The sequence below is a fragment of the Schistocerca nitens genome, chromosome 10, assembly GCF_023898315.1.
Source record: "Schistocerca nitens isolate TAMUIC-IGC-003100 chromosome 10, iqSchNite1.1, whole genome shotgun sequence".
In the NCBI taxonomy this organism is placed as follows: Eukaryota; Metazoa; Arthropoda; class Insecta; order Orthoptera; family Acrididae; genus Schistocerca; species Schistocerca nitens.
The window spans coordinates 185,618,559-185,643,169 of NC_064623.1; the positions used below are offsets into that span (position 1 = coordinate 185,618,559).

General features: G+C 44.1%; 1 protein-coding gene across 1 annotated transcript in view; it reads right to left on the reverse strand.

Moving 5' to 3' along the window:
- The window catches only part of LOC126210105 (multiple coagulation factor deficiency protein 2 homolog), a 268,909-nt gene that overhangs the window by 233,456 nt on the left and 10,842 nt on the right, over positions 1-24,611 (reverse strand). The window lies entirely within an intron of this gene.

Genomic DNA, 24,611 nt, shown 5'->3' on the forward strand with positions numbered 1-24,611 from the left:
GTAAAGAGACTGAATAGATTTATAATGAGATGAAAGAAATTACTCAGATAAGGGAGACGAAAATTTAATTTTGGTTGGGAACCGGTGGAGGGGGTGGGGGGTGGGGGGTGGGGTGGGGAGGGGAAGGGAACAAAATTTGTGGTGCATCCTGATCACCTGACTAGAAGATCAGGAGACATCCTGAGACATCAAGGGATCACCAGTTTAGTACTGGAGGCTAAAATGATAGAGGGAGACCTAGATTCACAAGTAAGTAAGTTGCACAAGTTTTTCGGAAATAAAGAGGCTTACATAGGACAGTGTAGCACAGAGAGCTGCATCAAACTAGTCTTCGGACTGAATACTGCAACAGCAAGATACATTTGTTTAGATACCTCACGTGATGCTGTTAAATATGTGTACTGTTAGCTTTAAATCTATCATGCATTTACAGCTTGTCATCAGCAAACAACGAAATGTAATTTATTTGTCTGTTTATTGAACATACCCGACCGGGAATCGCTATATATCGCATTAGTTAGCGGATTACTTACAGTTATTGGCTCTGTGGTTTTCGCCCCTCGCTTGTGTTATCATGCATATTTCTTTAGCTGTCGCCATTAACACGCTCTTTGTGTGATTTGTCAGCCAAGCATACAGTTCTTGTCACCACTTCGCGTGTTGTTGTGGCTATGCGGTGTTCATTTGGTGGCACGCGAACTGAAGGTGTTGTTGGCGTTTGGGATTCTTAGCTTATCGATGTGTGTGTATGTGTGTGGTGTGTGTGCGTGTGTAGGTGTGTGTCTGTGACAGAGAGAGGGGGGAGGGAGGAAGGGAGCGAGGGAGGGGAGAGAGGTGGGGAGAGGGAGAAGAGAGAGAGAGAGAGAGAGAGAGAGAGAGAGAGAGAGTGGAAGGCAAGGAGTAATGGAATGGCCGATAGAGTGACAGGAGTCGACTATGGAGGAGAAAAATAGATTTTCAGTAGTTGACAGTTTTCTTTTCGTAAAAGACTACGACAGTGGAAGCAGTTGTAAATACACTGTTATACTGAGCTACAACTGTTGCTGATGAGAACCACTTGGATTCCGAAATTAAATATCGGAAATACGTGTTCTGAAAGAATGATCTGTAAGGACGTATCTGCAATTTTCAAGATATTGTCAAAATCCGGTTATGTCGCATTCCACTTTTTGTCATTGTCACATGTGGGATACGTGTCTTTTATGAGAAATATTTATTTTTAAACCAACAGATGTTATAATTTTTCTTCCTCTTGATGATGGTTTAATAAACCGAAACTGGTCAAAAATACATCTACATGGATATTCTGCAAATCGCATTTAAGTACCTGGCAGAGGGTTCATCGAACCACCTTCGGAAAACTCTATTGTTCTAATCTCGTGCAGCGCGACGAAAGAACGAAAACCTATATCTTCCCGTACGAGCTCTGATTTCCCTTATTTTATCGTGGTGGTCTTTTCTCACTATATAGGTCGGTGTCAACAAAATATTTTCTCATTCGGAGGAGAAAACTGGTGATTGGAATTTCGTGAGAAGATTCCGTCGCAACGAAAAACGCCTTTCCTTTAACGGTGTCCAGTCTAAATCCTGTATCATTTCCGTGACACACTCTCCCATATTTCTCGAAAATACAAAACGTGCTGCGCTTCTTTGAACTTGAAACCCTAACTGGTAAGGACCCCAGCGTTCAGCAGTATTCTAAAGGAGGACGGACAAGCGTTGTGTAGGCAGTCTCCTTAGTAGATCTGTCACATTTGCTGAGTGTCCTGCCAATAAAACGCAGTCTTTGATTAGCTTTCCCCACAACATTTTCTGTGTGTTCCTTCCAATTTAAGTTGTTCGTAACTGGAAATGTAAGACTTTCCAGTCTTTGGATACGGTTCTTGCGTCGAGCGAACGGTTGTATATGATTGTTAAGTATGGAGCTAATGCATCACCATACCATGAAAGGAACCTAATTGATATACAGTCTGGACCAGAAGAACTGCTTTTATTAAGCGATTTAAGTTGCTTCACCACTCCGAGGACATTTACTTCTACATTGCTCATGTCGGCAGCTGATCTTGATTCGATTTCTGGAACATTTACTTCGTCTTCTTTTGTGAAGGCATTTCGGAACGCTGTATTTAGTAACTCTGCTTTGACAACACAATCTTCGACAGTATCTCCATTGCTATCGCGTGGAAAAGGCATTGATTGTTTCTTGCCGCTAACATATTTCACGTACGATCAGAATCCCTTTGCATTTTCTGCCAGGTTTAGAGACAAGATTTCGCTGTGGAAACTATTATAAGCATCTCGCATTGAAGTCCTCGCTCAATTTCCGCGCCTGTAAAAGATCGCCAATCTTGGGGATTTTGGTCTGTTTAAATTTGGCATTTTTTCTTCGTTGTTTCTGAAACAGTGTTCTGACCAGTTTTGTATGCCAAGGAGGATCAGCTCCGTCGTTTGTTGATTTATTTGGTATAAATCTCTCAATTGCTGCCGATACCATATGTACAGCTGATGGCAAATAAAAATGTATTTCTATTTATGTCATCTTCAACTGCAGGATGTTGATCTTTTTATCTGATTTAAAGAATATGAATTCTGACGCAAATAAACAAAGTACATTTAATTTTATAAACATCTGCAAGCGGAATAGATTAGGAATCTAGCTCCTTATTCGCACGAACCAATAAATGCTATCGACAGGGGATGTCAGATTGACACCATAATGCTAGATTTCGAGAAAACTTTTGACACCACTCATCACAAGAGACTTCTAATCAGATTGCGTGCCTATGGAGTATCGCTTCGGTCGTCGGACTGGAATCGTGGCCTCCTGCCAGGAAAATCATAATACGTGGTAATCGACGGAAAGTCATCGAATAAAACGTAACTGACATCCGGAATTCCCTAAGGGAGTGTTCCAGGTTCTCTGCTGTTCCTAATCTGTGTAAACGATTTAGGAGACAATCGCAGCAGCCCTTTTAGATTATTTGCAGATGATTCTGTCACTTACCGTCTAGTAAAGTCATAAGAAAATCAGAATTAACTGCAAAATGATTCAGAAACGATACGTCTGCGGAGCGAAAAGTGGCAGTTGTCTCTGAATATGGAAAAGTGTGAGATTATCCGCTTGAGTACGGTTAAAAGATATATCACACTAAATACCTAGGAAGTACAATTACGAACAACCTAAATTGGAACGATCACAGATATAATGTTGAGGGGAAGGCAAACCAAAGACTGCGTTTTATTGGTAGGATATAAGATCCAACAGATTTATTTAAGAGACTGCCTATCCTAAGCTTGGCCCCCCTCCGCTACAGTAAGCTGCGTAGTATTGGATGCTTAGCAGATACGTCTGGCGGAGGACATCGAAAAAGTTCAAAGAAAGGCAGCTCGTTTTGTATTGTCACGTAATAGGCAGAGAGTGTCAGGGAGATGACACGCGAGTTGGGATGGCAATCATTACAACAAAGACGTTTTTCGTTGCGGCGAGCACTTTTCACGAAATTTCAGTCATTTACTTTTTCCTCTGAATGTGATAACATTTTGCAGTCGCCAACCAGTACTGAGAGATTTATTTGATCTTCGTAACAGCATAAGAGAAATTAAAGCCCCCAAAGAAAGATTTAAGTGTTCTTTCTTCCCACGTGCTGTTAGTTAGTGGACCGGTAGAGAAATAATCTAAAGGTGGTTCGAATAGCCCTGTGCCAAGCACTTAAGTGTGAACTGCCGAGTAGTGATGTAGATGTAGAAGTAGAAGATTTTCCATTGGTACGTAAATTGCAATGCCCGTATAAACTACGATTATATCCCTGAGATATTAGCATGAGTTTAAAGGAATGCTCGATACTTCTTCCATCACTGAATAACTTGAGAAAATCAGCCAACCATTTGCAAGTACAATGGTTTATTACCAACCTTTCACCATGGTTTGAACAATGGTAAAATTGTCTTCTTCGCGACAAAGGCTGTTAATAAATCTTTATACCTGCAACACGCTGGCTGATTTTCTCAAATCATTCATTCACATTCACTGCTGCTAAACAGCAGCTATGTTGAAAATCTTACATTACTATTTTCAGGCAAGGTGATATAACTTCATTTCACCTCGGTTCACCGCAACAATTCACACTTTGAATTTCATGCATCTGATCATTTCTTCCGTACAATCTTCCTCGCACAACCCGCTATACCATTCCTCTGTTTCAGTGTTTTTGTGGTGGTTTCCCCGCAGTCTCCGAAAACTCCTCTTCAAGGTGGAGCTGTAGTTACAGATTTCTTTTCCTTCGCTCTGGTTAGATTTCTTTGTGTGACCTCCTCGTCAACTCAAAGGCTCCTACTGTAAGCCTCTAAGTTTCGCTTCGAGATTTCATAATTTGCCTCGGATTCAGCGCAATTATTTCCTGCCACGTCTTCTTCTGCATCGAAATTTTGGGAAGTACGTTGCGCTCTGAAAAGTCGGACGTAAGTTATCTTAACAGCTTAAACAGAACATTCATCTTCGCAAACGTTAGAATTTGCTCCTGCAATTCGTTTTCAACTTCGCTGGAAAATACTTCACTGCGACCAAACCGTTTCAAATCCTCGTTTGCATTCTTGTTTTCATTTTCAGCGCATCACTTAATTGTCAGTTTCGATATACCTCTACAGCTTAATTTCAACCACCTTTCATCCAATTTCCACAAAGCCTCTCTATTGCCATCCTGCAATACAATTATTTAGTGTAAAGAATGCTACAGAAAATTCACCATATCTTTTCTGGACATTATGTTACAATAATAATTCTAAACTTACTCCACGAACAAGTTACGTAAATTGTACTGGTACAATATCGGAAACTTACAGCGATACATTATAAGTAAAATAGCCACTTTCTCTTTGTCAGTTTCCTAAAAACAAATATAAATGCATGACGGTCTAAAAATGGAGGTTATCGAGGCCTGTTCAAAAAATTCCGAAACATTTGCAATTTCACGCCAGCGGTGACGTGGAGTGAAATACGGTTGGCTTTCCAGTAATGTGTAATGTGTAATGTGTAATTGCTGGAAGTTTCATGGTTGCTCGCCTGTTAGTTACTGCTCAGTGCTGTATTGAGTATAACGTTGCGTCGCACAGTTTGCGAATTACGAAATGGTAGAGTTAGACGAGCAACACGTCTGCATTAAATTTTGCGTGAAGCTCAAGAAAACCGTTACAGAGATACACCAGATGAGTGCTTAAGCAGTACTCGGTGTTACGAGTGGTTCACACGGTTTAAAGATGACCGCATGGGCCGGCCGGAGTGGCCAAGAGGTTCTAGGCGCTACAGTGTGGAACCGCGCGACCGCTACGGTCTCATCATGCCGATGGGAGGGCGCGAATCCGACTTCCAGTGGATCAGCTCTTTGACACTTGTACTGTGGCACGGAGACAAGGTGATGGCGGCTTCATTATGCTCTGGGGAACATTCACGTGGGCATCTATAGGTCCAGTGGAGCTGGTGCAAGGTACTATGACGACCAAGGAGAATCGTACACTTGTTGCAGACCATGTATACCCCTTCGTGACGATCATGTTTCTGGACGTCAGTGGCTTTTTTCAGCATGGTAATGCGCAGTGTCACAAGGCCACGACAGTGATGAAGTGGTTCGAGGCACACAGTGGCGAGTTCCAATTTATGTGGTGGCTCCCAACACTCTAGCTCTGAACCTGAACGATCTGGGATGTAACTGAATGTGGCATCAAAGCTCAGCACCTCTCTCCCCAGAATTTACGGGAATTGGGTGACTTGAGTGTGCAGATGAGGTGCCAACTCTCCCCAGCGACCAATCAAGACCTCTTTGGTCCATGCCACGAAATGTCGACGCTGTTATCCGTGCCAAAGATGGATATACCGCCTATAAGGTAGGTGGTCATAATGTTTTATTTAATCAGCGTAGATCACAAAAAATCATTGTTATTTATTTTTGGCGCTATGAAATAATATAATTTGCATTTGGCACAAACTGTCGGGACAGAAACAGACTCAGACAATTTCACAGGTTTTAGAACTCAGGTTGCGACGTGATCGTGAGTCATTTACTTTGATAATCCAAAACTAGGTGTTTCACATATATATGTTCATTGAAATGTTGTAGCTCTTACGCAACCACACTATGAAGATGAGGAAACGACCTGAGGAAAACAACGTAGGCATGCTGGACAGTTTTAACGTAAAAGGACTTGTCTTTAAAACGGGAACTACACTACAGATCTGTCAGCTACATGTGTACATGCGCAGGGGCGGTTTCAACTGAAACTACAAACGCTCACGAAAACATTTCGGAAACTCAGTGTCCTCAAAACGTCTATACCTGTAAGTCCTTCAAAGCCACAATGAATTATTAAATTCTCACCATTTGTATGCGCCAGTGGGCTTATGAAACTGTCAGCATTTTTGTCAGAATTTGTCGTTTCTAAAATCCCATTTTCTTTTTAAATTCATCCACATCCGGCAAGAAACAAGTTGTTTCTGACCTTGCAGTGTTTTCCTGTGGGCAGTATCCAGTCAAATGGGACGTTGTCAGTCCATTCCTTATGTTCTAATTTTCGTTGCTACACTCATTTTTCGTTCACAATTTCAGCAATAGGCGATTTTAAATCGAAAAATCGTTCGAGGTACGCCTCTTGACTTAAATAAAGAACTGGGCAATAATCTGTGACTTCTCTATACATTCGTTCAGTTCCATAGAAAACTGTTGAAACTGACTGGATTGATGCGTTTAACTTCAGAAATGTTACTGTTCGTACCACCAATTCCTTCACGTGCTCCAATGCTACAAATTCACCATAGAATGCTTCTTATTGTACGGAACAATGAATCCCGCCTGTTGATCGTTGTAATTTTTTGCTCTTTCATTGTAAACTAAATCTTTAAATCCTTCCTGCATGGTGTTATAATGTAGTATTATAGCAGATTTGCAGTAACCGCCGATTAGGCTGCTGCAAAATATTTATTAAGAATTTTGATACATTTCTTCTATCATTCCAATTCAGTTTAAAAGCTTGTGACAATAGATCGCTAGACTGTCTCTTTTTGTGTGAACAACCAGCATACCCGTGAACGTCCTCCATACCACAAACAAATAGCAAAGGGTAAGCAGAGATGATACCACTATTCTACCGAAATGAAGAGTGTTTTTCTGACCGAAAAATGCCGCACCGCATTTCTAAATGAAACGTGCCCAGTACTGAATACTCCCGGAAAGGAACGAACAAAGCCGACAGAGGTCGAGCCGTGGTCCGCACTTGGTCCGCACACACGTGCGTTGTAGCATGTTGTGACCGAGCTTGTCCCAGGTATTCAGGATGATGATGATGTTTGGGGTGTGGGGCACACAACTGCACGGTCATCAGCGCTCGTACGAAGTCCCAGTTTGGGCACAGCCCAATTTTCACACAATCCAGTTGTAAAGGGTCCGCCTAGTCGTTGATATCTCTAGTTGCTGTAATCGCACTATTTCACTCCAATTTACGGAGCTTGTTAGCACTTGATGTTAGGTTGGCGCCATTACAATGTATTGTATTGTAGTAATCGCTGCTGCTTGCTGGATCGCTGCTGTGTCTCGTTGCTGATGCTGGCTCTAAATCTGGTTGTCTAGGGTAAAAACATGAGGTCCCGTGTTTTTCATGTGCTTTTGATGATAAAGAACGAGCGAAACCAACACATATGTAAACATCAAACATTTATTACTTTGGTGGCCATATTAATTCCACTGTCCACCAAAGACCATAACACAACACAAAGTAGTACTTCCTTTACATGTTCTTTGCATTGTTTTTCCATCCCAAACAATAACACAGAAACACACTTCACCAAAGTGACATTCCGACTGCCCCTGACTGCCTCTGACTGCCTGTATTTATAACATTGTCAAAGAACTACTAAAAAGAGATATAGTTTATAAGTCACATGTACATCTGTTATCATAATTTGTGCAGAAAAGTTATTAATTTGCATCGAGTGACATAATTTAACATGTTATTAAAATGACAGACAGATTTGTTGACTTGACAGAATAATTCTTTGTTACAAAAAGGTCGTTTTTTAGAAGTTTGTCAATTGACTTCTCTAATTTGCATAAATAGGTAAGTAACATGAATTATTAAGAATTACATTGGTTTTCGTCTAAAATAGGATTGATTACGTGAATACTGAGTGAAAACGCTCCTAGTGAAAAATGGTTCAAATGGCTCTGAGCACTATGGGACTCAACTGCTGAGGTCATTAGTCCCCTAGAACTTAGAACTAGTTAAACCTAACTAACCTAAGGACATCACAAACATCCATGCCCGAGGCAGGATTCGAACCTGCGACCGTAGCGGTCTTGCGGTTCCAGACTGCAGCGCCTTTAACCGCACGGCCACTGCGGCCGGCGCTCCTAGTGAACAAATAGGTTTCACTGGGTGATTTTTATTTAAGGAGATCCAAAATACCTATGTTGGCCACTATTTTTCGTACTTCATATTAATTATTTAAGATGAACTTAGTGTTTTTACATGATGACATGTGCTGTATCAGTGATCAAGTGATATTAACTTTTGTGTGGGTCAGTTATTCAGTATAATTTAATGGGTTGACTGTTTATGGAGACATGTTATGCAATCATTGTTAACATACACAATAACTTTTCTATAATCATAAATACTCATTAAACTGGTTGAATTTGGAAGGGATCGCATACTTCATTAAAGTAAAGCCTTTAATATGTTCCGTTACACAGTCCAGCCACTGTCACGAAAGACGGTGATGATGAAATGATTAGGACAAGACAAACAACCAGTCCCCGGGCAGAGAAAATCCTCAACCCGGCCGGGAATCGTACCCGGGACCCCGTGATCCAGAGGCAGCAATGCTAGCCGCTAGATCACGAGCTCCTTCAGTGTGTGTCGCGGAACAGATAGCCTGTAAGCAGCGCTGATTTTGCTACAGTTTTCATCTAACTTTTTTGTGCGTCGCGAAGAGAATTACTGTAATAAGTGGAAACTTACTGTTTAATTTATGGGTGAAAATACATGATACGAAGTCTGTTCAAAAAATTCCTAAACTTTGTCCACAAAATCTTTCTACTCTTACCTTCTCCTTACTGTGTACGCTCTCCTTCTAAATACTCCCGTCCACAATTGATATACCTCTCCCAACGCCGCCTCCATTTTCTTAAGGAGTCTTCATACGGTTCTTGCTGGATCGCGCGAAGCACCCTCTGCCGAATTTCACTTTATTTCGTCTACCGTTGCAAATCTTCGTCCTTCCAATGGGATTTTTCAACTTTGGAAATAAAAAAATGTCCCCAGTGGCCAGGTCTGCAGAGAACGGAGGATGAGTCAGCACAGGGATTTCGTTTTTTGCGCAATAGAACACGTGAGGCAATACTGACCTTACCACTTATCTTAGAAGAAAGATTAAGGAAAGGCAATCCTACGTTTCTAGCATTTGTAGACTTAGAGAAAGCTTTTGACACTGTTGACTGGAATACTCTCTTTCAAATTCTGAAGGTAGCAGGGGTAAAATACAGGGAGCGGAAGGCTACCTACAATTTGTACAGAAACCAGATGGCAGTTATAAGAGTCGAAGGGCATGAAAGAGAAGCAGTGGTTGGGAAGGGAGTGAGACAGGGTTGTAGCCTCTCCTCGATGTTATTCAATCTGTATATTGAGCAAGCAGTAAAGGAAACAAAAGAAAATTTCCGAGTAGGTATTAAAATACGTAGAGAAGAAATTAAAATATTGAGGTTCGCCGATAACATTGTAATTCTATCAGAGACAGCAAAGGACTTGGAAGAGCAGTTGAACGGAATGGACAGTGTCTTGAAAGGAGGATATAAGATGAACATCACCAAAATCAAAACGAGGATAATGGAATGTAGTCGAATTAAGTCGGGCGATGCTGAGGGAATTAGATAACGAAATGAGACACTTAAAGTGGTAGATGAGGTTTGCTATTTGGGGAGTGAAATAACTGCCGATGGTCGAAGTAGAGAGGATATAAAATGTAGACTGACAATGGCAAGGAAAGCGTTTCTGAAGAAGAGAAATTTGTTAACATCGAGTATAGATTTGTCAGGAAGTCGTTTCTGAAAGTATTTGTATGGAGTGTAGCCATGTATGGAAGTGAAACGTGGACGATAAATAATTTGGACAAGAAGACAATAGAAGCTTTCGAAATGTCGTGCTATAGAAGAATGCTGAAAATTAGATGGGTAGATCAGTTACCTAATGAAGGGGTATTGAATAAAACTGGGGAGAAGAGGAGTTTGTGGCACAACTTGTCAAGAAGAAGGGACCGGTTGGTAGGACATGTTCTGAGGCCCCAAGGGATCACAAATTTAGCATTGGAGGGTAGCGTGGAGGGTAAAAATCGTAGAGGGAGACCAAGAGATAAATACATTAACCAGATTCAGAAGGATGTAGGTTGCAGTAGGTACTGGGAGATGAAGAAACTTGCACAGGATAAACATGGAGAGCTGCATCAAACTAGTCTCAGGACTGAACACCACAACAATAGTCACATTCATCAGACCATGCAGCGCTCTGCCACAGCCCCAACGTCCAGTGCTGATGGTCACGTGCCTACTTCAATCGCAGTTGCCGATGTCTTTAACATTGGCACGTGCATGGGTCATCGGCTGCGGTGGCCCATCATTAGGAGTGTTTGGTGCAGTGTGTGTTCAGGCGCACCTGTACTCTGCCCAGCATTAATGTCTGATATTAGTTCCGCCACAGTTCGCTGCCTGTCCTGTTTTACCAGTATGCCAAATCTAAAATGTCTCATCTGGGATGAGGGACGGCCGTCCAACCTCATGACATCTGAACAAGGTTTCACGATGTGTTGAAGAGATTCACCACATCAGTCCTGGAACATCCGAAAAGATGTACAGTTTCTGAAATGCTCGCGCCTCCAGTGGATCACAATGTGCCGTCGGTCAAACTCTGACAGATCACGCACCCTTCCCATTCTCTAGGTGGACAACACCCTCACTGATAGTGCGTGCACTGTGCGTGTCGTTGAGTAGCAGTCATTCCTTGTTAGGTGATCTGCTATCGTCTGGACGGGTTCATATCGACAGTAGGTCTGTGATCATAATGTTCTGACTGATCAGTGTATATTTTTGTGAAATGTGAGTTATAAAAGCAAGCCATTCCAGTGGTGACTCCACTGTTTTTTTTTAAATGTGAGGCGTTTGAAGTTCCCTCCTCTCTCCCTACTCGCCCTGAGACAGCGTGCTGTGACGCGAGGGAAGTGTACAGTGAGGTTGAGTGCTATTGTATTCTTGCCAGGACACGGTTCGCCAGCCGGCCCCTGCTGCTAAAGACTCATTTTTTTTAATGCTGTAATTTATGACTGCAATTATCTGTCACCTTATTTATGTCATTTCATTGTAGCCATTTTTGTTACTGTTTTTGTGGAATAAAAAAAAAGAAGCCGTTCTAGGCGCTTCAGTCCAGAACCACGCAGCTGCTACGGTCGCAGGTTCGAATCCAGCCTCAGGCATCGATGTGTGTGATGTCCTTAGGTTAGTTAGGTTTAAGTAGTTCTAAGTCTAGGGGAGTGATGACCTCAGATGTTAAGTCCCATAGTGCTCAGATCCATCTTTTGAACGGTTCGCCGGCCGGGGGTGGCCGAGCGGTTCTAGGCGCTACAGTCTGGAACCGCGCGACCGCTACGGTCGCAGGTTCAAATCCTGCTTCGGGCATGGATGTGTGTGATGTCCTTAGGTTAGTTATGTTTAAGTAGTTGTAAGTTCTAGGGGACTGATGACCTCCGTTGTTAAGTCCCATAGTGCTCAGAGCCATTTTTTTTTGAACGGTTCGCCAGCCGAATTTTTGGCTTACACTGATGTAGAAGAAAGCGCAATACATAGTCACCAGTAATGTTGAAATAAATAACCTGCTTTATGGTCACGACAGCCAGAATGAGAGGGACCAGGTATGATGGCTCTAAGCACTATGGGACTTAACGTCTGAGGCCATCAGTCCCCTGGACTTAGAACTAAAACTTAACTAACCTAAGGACATCACACACATCCATGCCCGAACCTGCGACCGTAGCAGCAGCGCGGTTCTGGACTGAAGAGCCTAGGAGCAAGTATTAAAAATATCCTATATACACTCCTGGAAATTGAAATAAGAACACCGTGAATTCATTGTCCCAGGAAGGGGAAACTTTATTGACACATTCCTGGGGTCAGATACATCACATGATCACACTGACAGAACCACAGGCACATAGACACAGGCAACAGAGCATGCACAATGTCGGCACTAGTACAGTGTATATCCACCTTTCGCAGCAAATGCAGGCTGCTATTCTCCCATGGAGACGATCGTAGAGATGCTGGATGTAGTCCTGTGGAACGGCTTGCCATGCCATTTCCACCTGGCGCCTCAGTTGGACCAGCGTTCGTGCTGGACGTGCAGACCGCGTGAGACGACGCTTCATCCAGTCTCAAACATGCTCAATGGGGGACAGATCCGGAGATCTTGCTGGCCAGGGTAGTTGACTTACACCGTCTAGAGCACGTTGGGTGGCACGGGATACATGCGGGATACATGTGGTGTACGGCCAGTGTAGGAGATCGCTCCCCACACCATGATGCCGGGTGTTGGCCCTGTGTGCCTCGGTCGTATGCAGTCCTGATTGTGGCGCTCACCTGCACGGCGCCAAACACGCATACGACCATCATTGGCACCAAGGCAGAAGCGACTCTCATCGCTGAAGACGACACGTCTCCATTCGTCCCTCCATTCACGCCTGTCGCGACACCACTGGAGGCGGGCTGCACGATGTTGGGGCGTGAGCGGAAGACGGCCTAACGGTGTGCAGGACCGTAGCCCAGCTTCATGGAGACGGTTGCGAATGGTCCTCGCCGATACCCCAGGAGCAACAGTGTCCCTAATTTGCTGGGAAGTGGCGGCGCGGTCCCCTACGGCACTGCGTAGGATCCTACGGTCTTGGCGTGCATCCGTGCGTCGCTGCGGTCCGGTCCCAGGTCGACGGGCACGTGCACCTTCCGCCGACCACTGGCGACAACATCGATGTACTGTGGAGACCTCACGCCCCACGTGTTGAGCAATTCGGCGGTACGTCCACCCGGCCTCCCGCATGCCCACTACACGCCCTCGCTCAAAGTCCGTCAACTGCACATACGGTTCACGTCCACGCTGTCGCGGCATGCTACCAGTGTTAAAGACTGCGATGGAGCTCCGTATGCCACGGCAAACTGGCTGACACTGACGGCGGCGGTGCACAAATGCTGCGCAGCTAGCGCCATTCGACGGCCAACACCGCGGTTCCTGGTGTGTCCGCTGTGCCGTGCGTGTGATCATTGCTTGTACAGTCCTCTCGCAGTGTCCGGAGCAAGTATGGTGGGTCTGACACACCGGTGTCAATGTGTTCTTTTTTCCATTTCCAGGAGTGTATTTCACAGAACCCCCTCTGGTCTGAAGTACACTAACGGAAAAAAGTATTCCAACACGAAGAAGGAGTTCTGAGACATAAACGAAATTTCGTGGGCTTCTACATCTGAAAGATGATGTCTATTCAAACTTCCCGCCCTGCTACGGTCGCAGGTTCGAATCCAGCCTCAGGCATCGATGTGTGTGAGGATGCAAATCAGGTTTGCTATAATTCACGCTGTAACATTCGTGAGCGTTAGTTTCCTTTGAGATTGAACGTTGTGATTTGGTGTTAGTCAAGAATACATTTAGGGTGGCAAAGACGCCATTATCAGCACGTAACTGAGTTTGAACGAGGTCGTGTAATAGGGCTACAATAATCTGGATGTTTCTTCTGCCATACTGCAGAAAGACTTGGCAGAAATACAGCCAATGTACATGACTGATGGTCACAGGAATGTACGATCGCAAGAAGACTGGGATCCGGGTGGACACATGGTACTAACGAGAGTGAAGGCCATCGTGTGTGAGGTATGGCTCTGCCGGCATCTTACTGCATTTGGAATTTGAGGAGCAGTTGGCACAACAATGACACAACAATCTGTTACAAGTCAGTTACTTCACGGACAGCTCTGAGGCAGACGCCCTGTAGCGCGCATTCCACTGACCCCTAACCACCGGCGCTTGCGGCTTCAGACGCGTCAAGCGTGAGTTCATTGGAGGGCAGGGTGGGGATCTATTGTTTTCTGATGAAAGTTGTTCCTATGTCGGTGCCAGTGATGGCCTTATATTGGCTGGAAGAAGGCCAATTGAGGGCCAGCAACCAACCTGTCTGTGTGCTAGACTCACTGGACCTACCCATGGAGTTATGGTCTGGCAGGAGATTTGGTATGACAGCAGCAGCGTTCTCGTGGTTATCCCACATTCTCTGACTGCAAATTTGTACGTCGTCTGGTAACTGGACCTGCTGTGCCGCCATTCTTGAACAGTATTCCAGGGAGTGTTATCCAACAGGATAACGCTCATCCATATTCCGCTGTTACCCAACATGCTCTACATAGGGTCGACATGTTGCCTTGGCCTGCCCGGTTACCAGACCTGTCTGGCCATGATGGCCATCCACAAACAGCAATAACCGTCCCTGTATTGACTGACCAAGTGAACAGCTCTGGAACTCCGTCCAACAAAGAGACATCCAACATATGTGCATCCAATGCATGCACGTTTGCATGCTTCCATTCAACATTCTGGCAGTTACACTGGTTATTAATGTACCAGCATTTGACATTTGCAATGACTTATATCGCGCTTCCATTAACCTATGATCTTACAATATTAATCATTTAAATATGTAACTGTGGTGTGCGTACTGTAAGACCTTCAGTACACACACCATCAGATTATTTGACTAGTCGCTCTAACGAAGTAGGCGAGTGTCAGCAATGTGTCTCGTGGTCTTATCGTGGCGTGTTTATCTTCTGCCGTTAGGTCAGACGACAGAAATGCCACTTGCATGCTTAGAGTAGCAGATTGACGGTGACCAACTTTAAACAGAACTTGATTAAATTTCACACACATTTATTAAAATAATAACAAGTGTAAAAATTACTTAACTTGGTTCTAGATGCTACTTATAACTGACAATCTGAAGTTCCCTTGGTATTGGTACGTTAACCTTATTCTCACATATATCTCTGATACTTGACAAAAGTGTCTATACATTTTTCATGGCTATGTACAGGAATATGGTAATCTTATTAGGTGCAGACTGAAACTTGACTATAGACTGGTACCTAATGCAGACTGGTACAGACTGGTGCAGACAAATGCAGACTGACTAATCGGAGGTCTGTACACTCGTTATAATACCTCGTGTGTTTATGTATCACTGCGCGAGTGTGATCCGTGAGGAGGAAAGGTTCTACGTCAGCAGCAATCTCATTGGCTGCGTTACATATTAATACGAGGATCGGCGGAAGCAGAATTTGGTCCGTCTCTATGGCAGCGCCATCTCGTAGTGCGGAGATGGACGAGCGCTGCGCCTGCGCTGTTGTGCTTAGGGGGCGCGCCCTAGTGGGAAAGTTGTGTACGCGCTGACTACGCGGAACTATGTACACAACAGTTACCTAGTCAAATGTATTTATTATTCAACAATGATTACCTTTTCGTGTTGCGATCTTTTTTCCCATCAGCGTACATGCTTCACACACTGCAGGTTAAACGCCCCATTCGGTGCACTCGCACTTTAAATCACTCGAAAAGAGGTAAGCAGTTCGCGATCTTGTGGATAGATTGGTGACTGTCAATCATGCAGTCACAAGTTCGATTACTGACCGGGTGGGGGATTTCCTCTGTTTGCGTCTGGTATGTGTCGTGTGTGTGTGTGTGTGTGTGTGTGTGTGTGTGTGTGTGTGTGTGTGTGTTGTCCTCGCCATCATTAAATCATCAGCCACGAGCTAGTCGCCGAGGTGGTGTCAATTACAAAATACCAGGAGGCCAAACTGTCCAGGAGAGGACTCTGAGCCAATGATGAAATACGCACATTTAATCTGAGGCAAAATCGTGACTCGTCAAGCCACACTACACCACTGGTCAGCTCTTCCCAGTTTCTTTGCCGTTAGGCCCACTGAATATGCACCAGTTTTTAGTGATGCTGTGAGCGATGGCTTTTTGCGAGGTACCGATACAAAACATCGCTTCACGAGCTTCGGTTGGAAAATGTTTGACATGGTCTATATGTAAATTCAAGGTGTAGAGGGGAAGGAAGGATCACTGCTTTCAGTGGCGACGAATTAAAATGTGTGTCAGACCGGGATCAGAACCCGGAATCTGCCGCTTACTAGGCAGTATGGTTAATTAAATAAATTATCTGCATTATAGTACATAAGAGCGATTCATTAGTTAATAATTAAACATCACAAAACTAGAGTTTATTTTTGTGTGTTCCTTTATCATTATCTTTACTTATATGGCGTCCAGTTGGCGAAGTTGGACCAATGCCTGTTTCCTAAATTGGACTGGGCAATTTAGGAGACACTCGTAACAAATAATATTTAAGTCCATTTTTACAATAAGTAATAGGTATGGGTATTGTTTTTAAGTTTTCAGGATGGCAGAATTTCTACAGTAAGTAACAGCTGTGGGTAATCTTTCAAAGATGGAAAAATGGGGAATGTACGGTCAAGGGAGGAGATGAGTTAAAAGTCCCCGTGGCAGCATACAGAAAAGGAGACCGTGGACTTAACGAGTGCGCTCGTGTATATGGAGTACCCAAAGCTACAATACAGACACATGCTGAGAGTAAAAACACATTCTCACTATTGGGACAGAGGGGATTCTACGCTACTCTGCATTGTTGCCAGATGTATCCAAGATGGTGGCAATGGCGTAAGCGAAAATGGCGGCATGTAGACTTGGCAACAGTGGATGATACAGTTCCCCACAGTCGTTTAATGAACAAAGTAAGAGCATATGGACTATCAGACCAGTTGTGTGATTGGGTTGAAGAGTTCCTAGACAACAGAATGCAGCAAGTCATTCTCAATGGAGAGAAGTCTTCCGAAGTAAGAGTGATTTCAGGTGTGCTGTAGGGGAGTGTCATAGGACCGTTGGTATTCACAATATACATAAATGACCTTGTAGATAACATCGGATGATGCTGTAGTATATATCGAGAGGTTGTAACAATGGAAAATTGTACTGAAATGCACGAGGATCTGCAACGAATTGACGCATGGTGCAGGAAATGGCAACTGAATCTCAGTGTAGACAAGTGTAATGAACTACAAATACATAGAAAGAAAGATCCTTTATCATTTAGCTACAATATAGCAGGTAAGCAACTGGAAGCAGTTAATTCCATACATTATCTGAGAGTGGGCATTAGGAGTGATTTAAAATGGAATGATCATATAAAGTTGATCGTCGGTAAAGCAGATGCCAGACTGAGATTCATTGGAAGAATCCTAAGGAAAAGCAGTCCAAAAACAAAGGAAGTAGGTTACAGTACACTTGTTCGCCCACTGCTTGAATACTGCTCACCAGTGTGGGATCCATACCAGATAGGGATGATAGACGAGATAGAGAAGATCCAACAGAGAGGAGCGCGCTTCGTTACAGGATCATTTAGTAATCAAAAAAGTGTTACGGAGATGATAGATAAACTCCAGTGGAAGACTGGAGAGACGCTCAGTAGCTCGGTACAGGCTTTTGTTGAGTTTCGAGAACATACCTTCACTAAAGAGCCAAGCAGTTTTTTGCTCCCTCCTACGTATATCTCGCAAAGAGACCATGAGGATAAAATCAGAGAGATTAGAGCCCACACAGAGGCATACCGACAATCTTTCTTTCCATGAATAATACGAGACTGGAATAGAAGGAGAACCGATAGAGGTACTCAAAGTACCCTCCGCATCACACCGTCAGATGGCTAGCGGAGTATGGATGTAGATGTAGATGTAGATGTCAACAAAGATGGCGTCCACGACGTCAGATGATGATGCAAGTACCGTTATCCAGATGGCAGCTTTTGGTGGGAAAGTGCAACACCCCCCTCCCAATTCCTCCAGAAAAAAAGTTCAAATTCCAACAGGATAATGCATCACAACACGGTTATCACTACTAAGCTAAGGAAATCTCGGGAAGATAGGTCACTTGAGCTAATCTAAGCCACTTCTTCCTATGAACCGGCACCAAGTTTGAGTTTGGGTGGGGAGATAAGTCAGTTGGGGTTTCTCTACTAAGCTAAGAAAACTTGGGAAGATAGGTCACTTTGGCTACCTGCACTCACGTGAACGCCATTTCTTCCTATGAACTGATGCCATGTTTGAATTTCGGCGGGAATATAAGTCACTTGGGATTTCTCTACTAAGCTAAGAAAATGGGCCGGCCGGTGTGGCCGCGCAGTTCTAGGTGCTTCAGTCTGGAACCGCGTGACCGCTACGGTCGCAGGTTCGAATCCTGCCTCGGGCATGGATGTGTGTGATGTCGTTAGGTTAGTTAGGTTTAGGTAGTCTTAAATTCTAGGGGACTGATGACCACAGATGTTAAGTCCCATAGTGCTCAGACCCATTTGAACCACTTCTTTAAGAAAATGACGTGAAAGAAAGGACACTTTGACTAATGTCAGTCACTTGACCACCACCAACAAAGATTTCGTGGGAAAAGGACTTGGACTTAAGTCTTTATTTAAACAATTTCATGCAGTATGGCCATTCAGTTTGTTCACCATGAGGTCTGGACTCAAACTGACTTACTACATTGCATCATCATGAGAGGGCACTGTCGTCCAAGATGTCAGTGATGTCGCAAGTACCATTATCAAAAATGGCGGCAAACAGTATCTTCAATATGATGCCTAGTACACAGCACCACTACCAGAGAGCACTGTCGTCCATTTCGTGACATAATCCAAAATGGTGGGACAAATGGCTGGAAAACGACGACTCTGCCTGTGCTGGGTATAAGGTTTTATTTTGCAGGCAGTGTCTCCACCATGAGATCTGGACTCCAACTTACCTAGTACACAGTACCACCACCAGAGTGTGCTGTCATCCATCATGTGACATAATCCGAGATGGTGTTCTGGAGGGGAAAAATGGCACCAAAATGATTCAGCCTGTGCTGGGCTGCTGGGGGGGGGATAGTGAGGAAGGAAGGAATTTATTTATTTTGGACGATTTTAATTAGGGATGGAGTATATTTTATCACACTGACACTCGCCCTGATGTTCTTGGGGTAACAAATCACAGTCTACTTCTAAATAACACTCTCCTGAGACGCAAACAACTCCTAATTTTCCGAAACAATTTCAGTACAGAAATGCAAACTGCTCCTAAATAATGCAGTGCACAGATGTGCAGACACAAAAATAACTTGTAAACTGTACAAATAGCGCATGGCACAGCCTACAGGCCCACTTGTAAAATAATGCAACAGACATGCAATCAACGTGCTCAAGCACCGCCCCCCACACCCTGTCCACCGCACAGGAGTTTAACGGCACCCCTGCGAAGTGATGTGGCCGTCAGCTGTCAAACCACACGAAGGTCCTGCTTGCATGAGGTGGTGCTGTCCCTTTCATACTTGACACCCGAGCTGCATGCAGTCACAGCTGGGAGCCGCTACCGGATGCAGGTCAAAGTTTGTTCTACTTTCGAGTATACAGTCACTGTTATACTGCAGCCTGTAGGCACGGAAATTCGTGCCCTAACAGAACCTGCTTACGAAAGTAGCGGAGAGTAACATCGAATGCACTCTTCCACGCTCTCAACATATGCAAATGTTCTCACTGCTATGTAGAGACTCCTTATCTCAGCACAAAGGATGTGAATGAATCGAGCATTATGACTGGCTCTTATCGAATTTACCTGCCGAATTACTGATGCCACCGGTATCAAAGCACCATCCGCCTTTTTTCCTTCTGCAAACGAGACTTTCAGTGGTTATTTTACACTGATCACCATATTGCACTGACAACTAAACCTTGCAAAGTGCCATACATATCGTCAAATACGGAAAGACTCTTACTGAATTACACTGATCTCCCACTGAGGACAGGTGCTTGAATGTTAACCTACAATGCCTACACAATAGAATAAACTGCAAGTCGTACATTTCAAGGGGAAGTGTGTCACATACATAAACGTGTACTAATGTGCACTACCGTTTACTAACGTGCATTCATTTCCCCTCGGCACAAACACGTTGCTGTTTCTGCCCCGAACCTATTTCTTTGCTTTCTCACTTTTCTACGCACATCTCCAGACTCGGAGATTAGAAGAACATACGTATTTTCGCATGGTTCACCACAATATTATACCATTTTCGAGGTACTTCTCGATATTAAACACTAGGCAGCATCCTACCGATCGCTAGCGCAACATAATTCCCAAGATATAGACTGGAAATTATTTCTCTTCAGACCCCATACTGTAGCTAGGTGCAGCATGCTCGAAACCACTGAGTAACTAGAAACAAATAGAGGAAATTCATATTTCCACTCTCGAATACCGAATTCGGTGATTTAACATTTCCAGAACATTCCTATAATTTACAATGCAACTAAGGTCTTTCGCATGTCTAGGGAACAGGCAAACGTGTCCTACACATGGCAGATGCACACACCACAATCGATCTTCTCTCAGCTAAATAAAGGCGCGAAATGTGCAGAAGCAGCCAACTGAACAATTTACACGGGAGGGAATAACGGTCCAGCGCAAACCCACCTCCATACACAATATTTTCACATTCCCACTTGATCACGAAAGCCGCCCAACACATACTAAGTATTAGTTCGCTATTCGGTCGTCTAGAGGATGGCAAAGTTAACTGAGATACAGTCCTCTACTCAAACAGGCCTCTGCATTCGGACAGCTGCTGCCGTTAACGGGAAATGTGAATCATCCACACCACAGGTCATGCATACACAGAATCATTCTAGAAAACCAGTCATATATTTTTTATCGTTATACTTACAATTAAATTTTACGATTGCAGTCTCAATTGAACGGCATTCAACAATGAGCAAAGTACTGGAAATACACCCTGCTGTCGGCAGTGGCTCTGGAAACAGAAATATCACTACCTTTGCTATCACATTACTCCAAGTGAAATCCATAGCCTCCTTACGACTAGACATAGTCATTTCCTTTACACAAACAAATACTTCATAAACCTGATGCTCAAACACAGACCTATCATGCATCCCCTACTACTGATTTATAATACTTCGTCAATAGCTGATTGCCTACAATACGAAATAATACTGACACAAAATTAGCAATGGGTGGACATGTGTCATTAGTTTGTTTTCTTACGAGTCCTACCACCATGTCCTAGAAAGAGAGATGTAATCGACCACATCTTAAAAAAACTCGATCGCAACAACTACTGTATGTTACTGTCATAAGCGGTTTAGGTTCCACAGGTGCACACAAGTATCCATATTAAATCGAAGTACGACATTACCATTGAATGAGGTAGTTTTTTCTGGACAAATACCGTGATGGTGACCGTAGGAATGACTATTATCAGTCTAACACATAGCCCACAATGCAACCTAGTGATAAAATTACCGCATTTTGAAAGTGATTCGGCTAAGGTACGTGGTATGTAAGCGGTATTTGCAACTCCCTCACACCACACCAGCTAGATAATTCTATAGTATTTGTAACACATTCTGTCTCGATACCATATCAGAGGTTCCACGATGTATCCACTGAGTTATAGGCGATGACTGATTGAGAAGGAACACAAACAGTAGTAGCAGATGATGTGCTGATTGAAGTTGTAAGAAAATGTACACCAGCCTCTCAGAGCTCCAGTGTTATGATATCTGCTGGAAATGATGTCTGGGATTTGGGAACAGCTCTTTCCATTCAAGCACATACCTGCATTAGATGCTATTGACAATTCCTTTAATGATTACAACCACTACTCACCAATCATATTTCTGGCACTCCCATATCTCGAAACAAATCACCTCCTGCGCCTAGCTGCTACAGTAAAATTCCAACGTGGTTTCAGTCACCCCCTATGCCTCTTGCAACTGACCCCATTTTGTGATCGTTCCAATTTAAGTCAGAACTGAGCAGAAGTCTGAGAAAGACATATCCACCGCCTTCTGCAGCCCGTGTAGAAACAGAATGACCTGAGTTAGAACAACAGGGCCTTGTTTTGACCATTTGACGGAAATGCGCGCAATGTGGTACGTATCCAAACTAGATACAGATACTACAGTCCGAAGCAGATCCAACCAGCCGGTGTGGCCGAGCGGTTCTAGGCGCTTCAGTCCGGAACTGTGCACTGCTACGGTCGCAGGTTCAAATCATGCCTCGGGTATGGATGTGTGTGATGTCCTTAGGTTAGTTTGGTTTAAGTAGTTCTAAGTTCTAGGGGGACTAATGACCTCAGATGTTAAGTTCCATAGTGCTCAGAGCCATTTGCACCATTTTTGAAGCAGATCTGCGCCCATTCAAATCAATCTGGTCGACATACTATCATTATTCTCTACCCCCCAACAGAGAAAAATTACGAACTATAAAAGCCCCACTAACTTCATCATATATAGAACTCACCAAGGCACCAATGCTGGCTCTACAAGGCATAGCTACAATGCGGTCCAGTGCGGAGAAAGAGATTTCGTAATACTCCCCAGAATAGCGCAGTGTGCAGCCCTCCATGCATTCCTACCGGTATACCCAGTCCCTCACCGAATTTACACCTCAAACTGCTGCTGCTACTGCCACCTGTGTGGCATGATCCTATTAAATATACAGGCACTGCGGAGGCTACTTTACAGTTTGATCACCTATACTGTAGGTGAATGATTGTATCCCATAGACTATACTAAATTGCATGAGATGCTCCCTCTGGTCCTGTTTAGTTGTTTGAAACACTGTTTTGTAACACGCTTTTGTACAATGACAAAGATTTCGTATTTCTGCCGCAACTTCGAGGCCTGTACCAGGTTCTAAACTAACATTAAGAAGTTCTGATCCGTGGCATTTCGCAGGAAACTAGACATTGCATGGTGTAGATCGTATTCTTACGGCGGATAGCATAGCATGCCACACATCGTGTGATTTTAACTAAAAGACAGTTACAACATAAGCAAACTGGAAGAGTTTTACGGTGTTGGCATAGGTTTCCAAACTACACGAGCTCTAAATTTAGACTCGTCTCTCACACTGATGGAATAACTGATGGCTCTGCATTCCCTTCGACTGATTCCTAATATAGCACTCATGTATGCGATCAGTGTTTCGGTGCTATCCACCCCAGAAGATGCTCTCCATCCATCAAAAATTTTTCACGGATGCAAACAAGCGATACTAGTCAATCATTATGTGGTAGCCAAGAGCATTCCAGTGCACAGATGGTATCGAAAAGACGACATCGATGTACTCTAATAATGAGCACCACAGTTGATAGCGCGAACAATTTTAGCAATTTTACAGTAACTTCAACACCGGCTGATGATGTGACAGCATGTTTCCCCAATCTCAGTATCACAGGTAAACCACCACCTCTCCACTTTGCGAGTATCATTGTGAAAATGGACAGATGACTGTGCAGTATGTCCATTCAGGGTTAATTCTCAAACACATAAATCAACAAAGTATACCAGACAGCACTCCACATATTTCTTTAATTTAAATCTATCTCTCTGCATGTGGGAGTCACAGAGCATTCTCGCTGTCTTAGGGTACAATTAGAGAGTGAAATACCTTCCTCACACTGCCACTGACCAACCCAACCTGCAGCACCGTTAGCGAGTTAATCTGCAACCCACCAGAAGAAGACCGCTACACTCCATGTCTTGTGAATGTATGGGGCTTTCTGAGTCCTCACCCATCTCGAGATGCGCCCATGTCAAGGAGCTTAGCACTCCTTATCGAAGTATATTAACAGATTTCAGAGGGTCATGTTGTAATAGCAACCAGTTGAGAAGAACAAGAAACGAATGATTTTTATAGGCGATGGAGCTCCAGACGGATGAAGTTCGACACATTTTTACATAAATCAACCAAGCTAGTAACTCTAAAGTATGGTCTAGGATCGGTACCTGGAAGGTATTGGTAAGAGACAACATAAACACAGACACACTCCGAAGGCTACAACGATCTGCAATGAAAACGGGCTATAATGTTAGATCGCCTGTATTTCCGACCTATCAGCCGTACGGCATGTAGCGTTCTTAACATTCCATTGTGAGGAATATACACTCCTGGAAATGGAAAAAAGAACACATTGGCACCGGTGTGTCAGACCCACCATACTTGCTCCGGACACTGCGAGAGGGCTGTACAAGCAATGATCACACGCACGGCACAGCGGACACACCAGGACCCGCGGTGTTGGCCGTCGAATGGCGCTAGCTGCGCAGCATTTGTGCACCGCCGCCGTCAGTGTCAGCCAGTTTGCCGTGGCATACGGAGCTCCATCGCAGTCTTTAACACTGGTAGCATGCCGCGACAGCGTGGACGTGAACCGTATGTGCAGTTGACGGACTTTGAGCGAGGGCGTATAGTAGGCATGCGGGAGGCCGGGTGGACGTACCGCCGAATTGCTCAACACGTGGGGCGTGAGGTCTCCACCGTACATCGATGTTGTCGCCAGTGGTCGGCGGAAGGTGCACGTGCCTGTCGACCTGGGACCGGACCGCAGCGACGCACGGATGCACGCCAAGACCGTAGGATCCT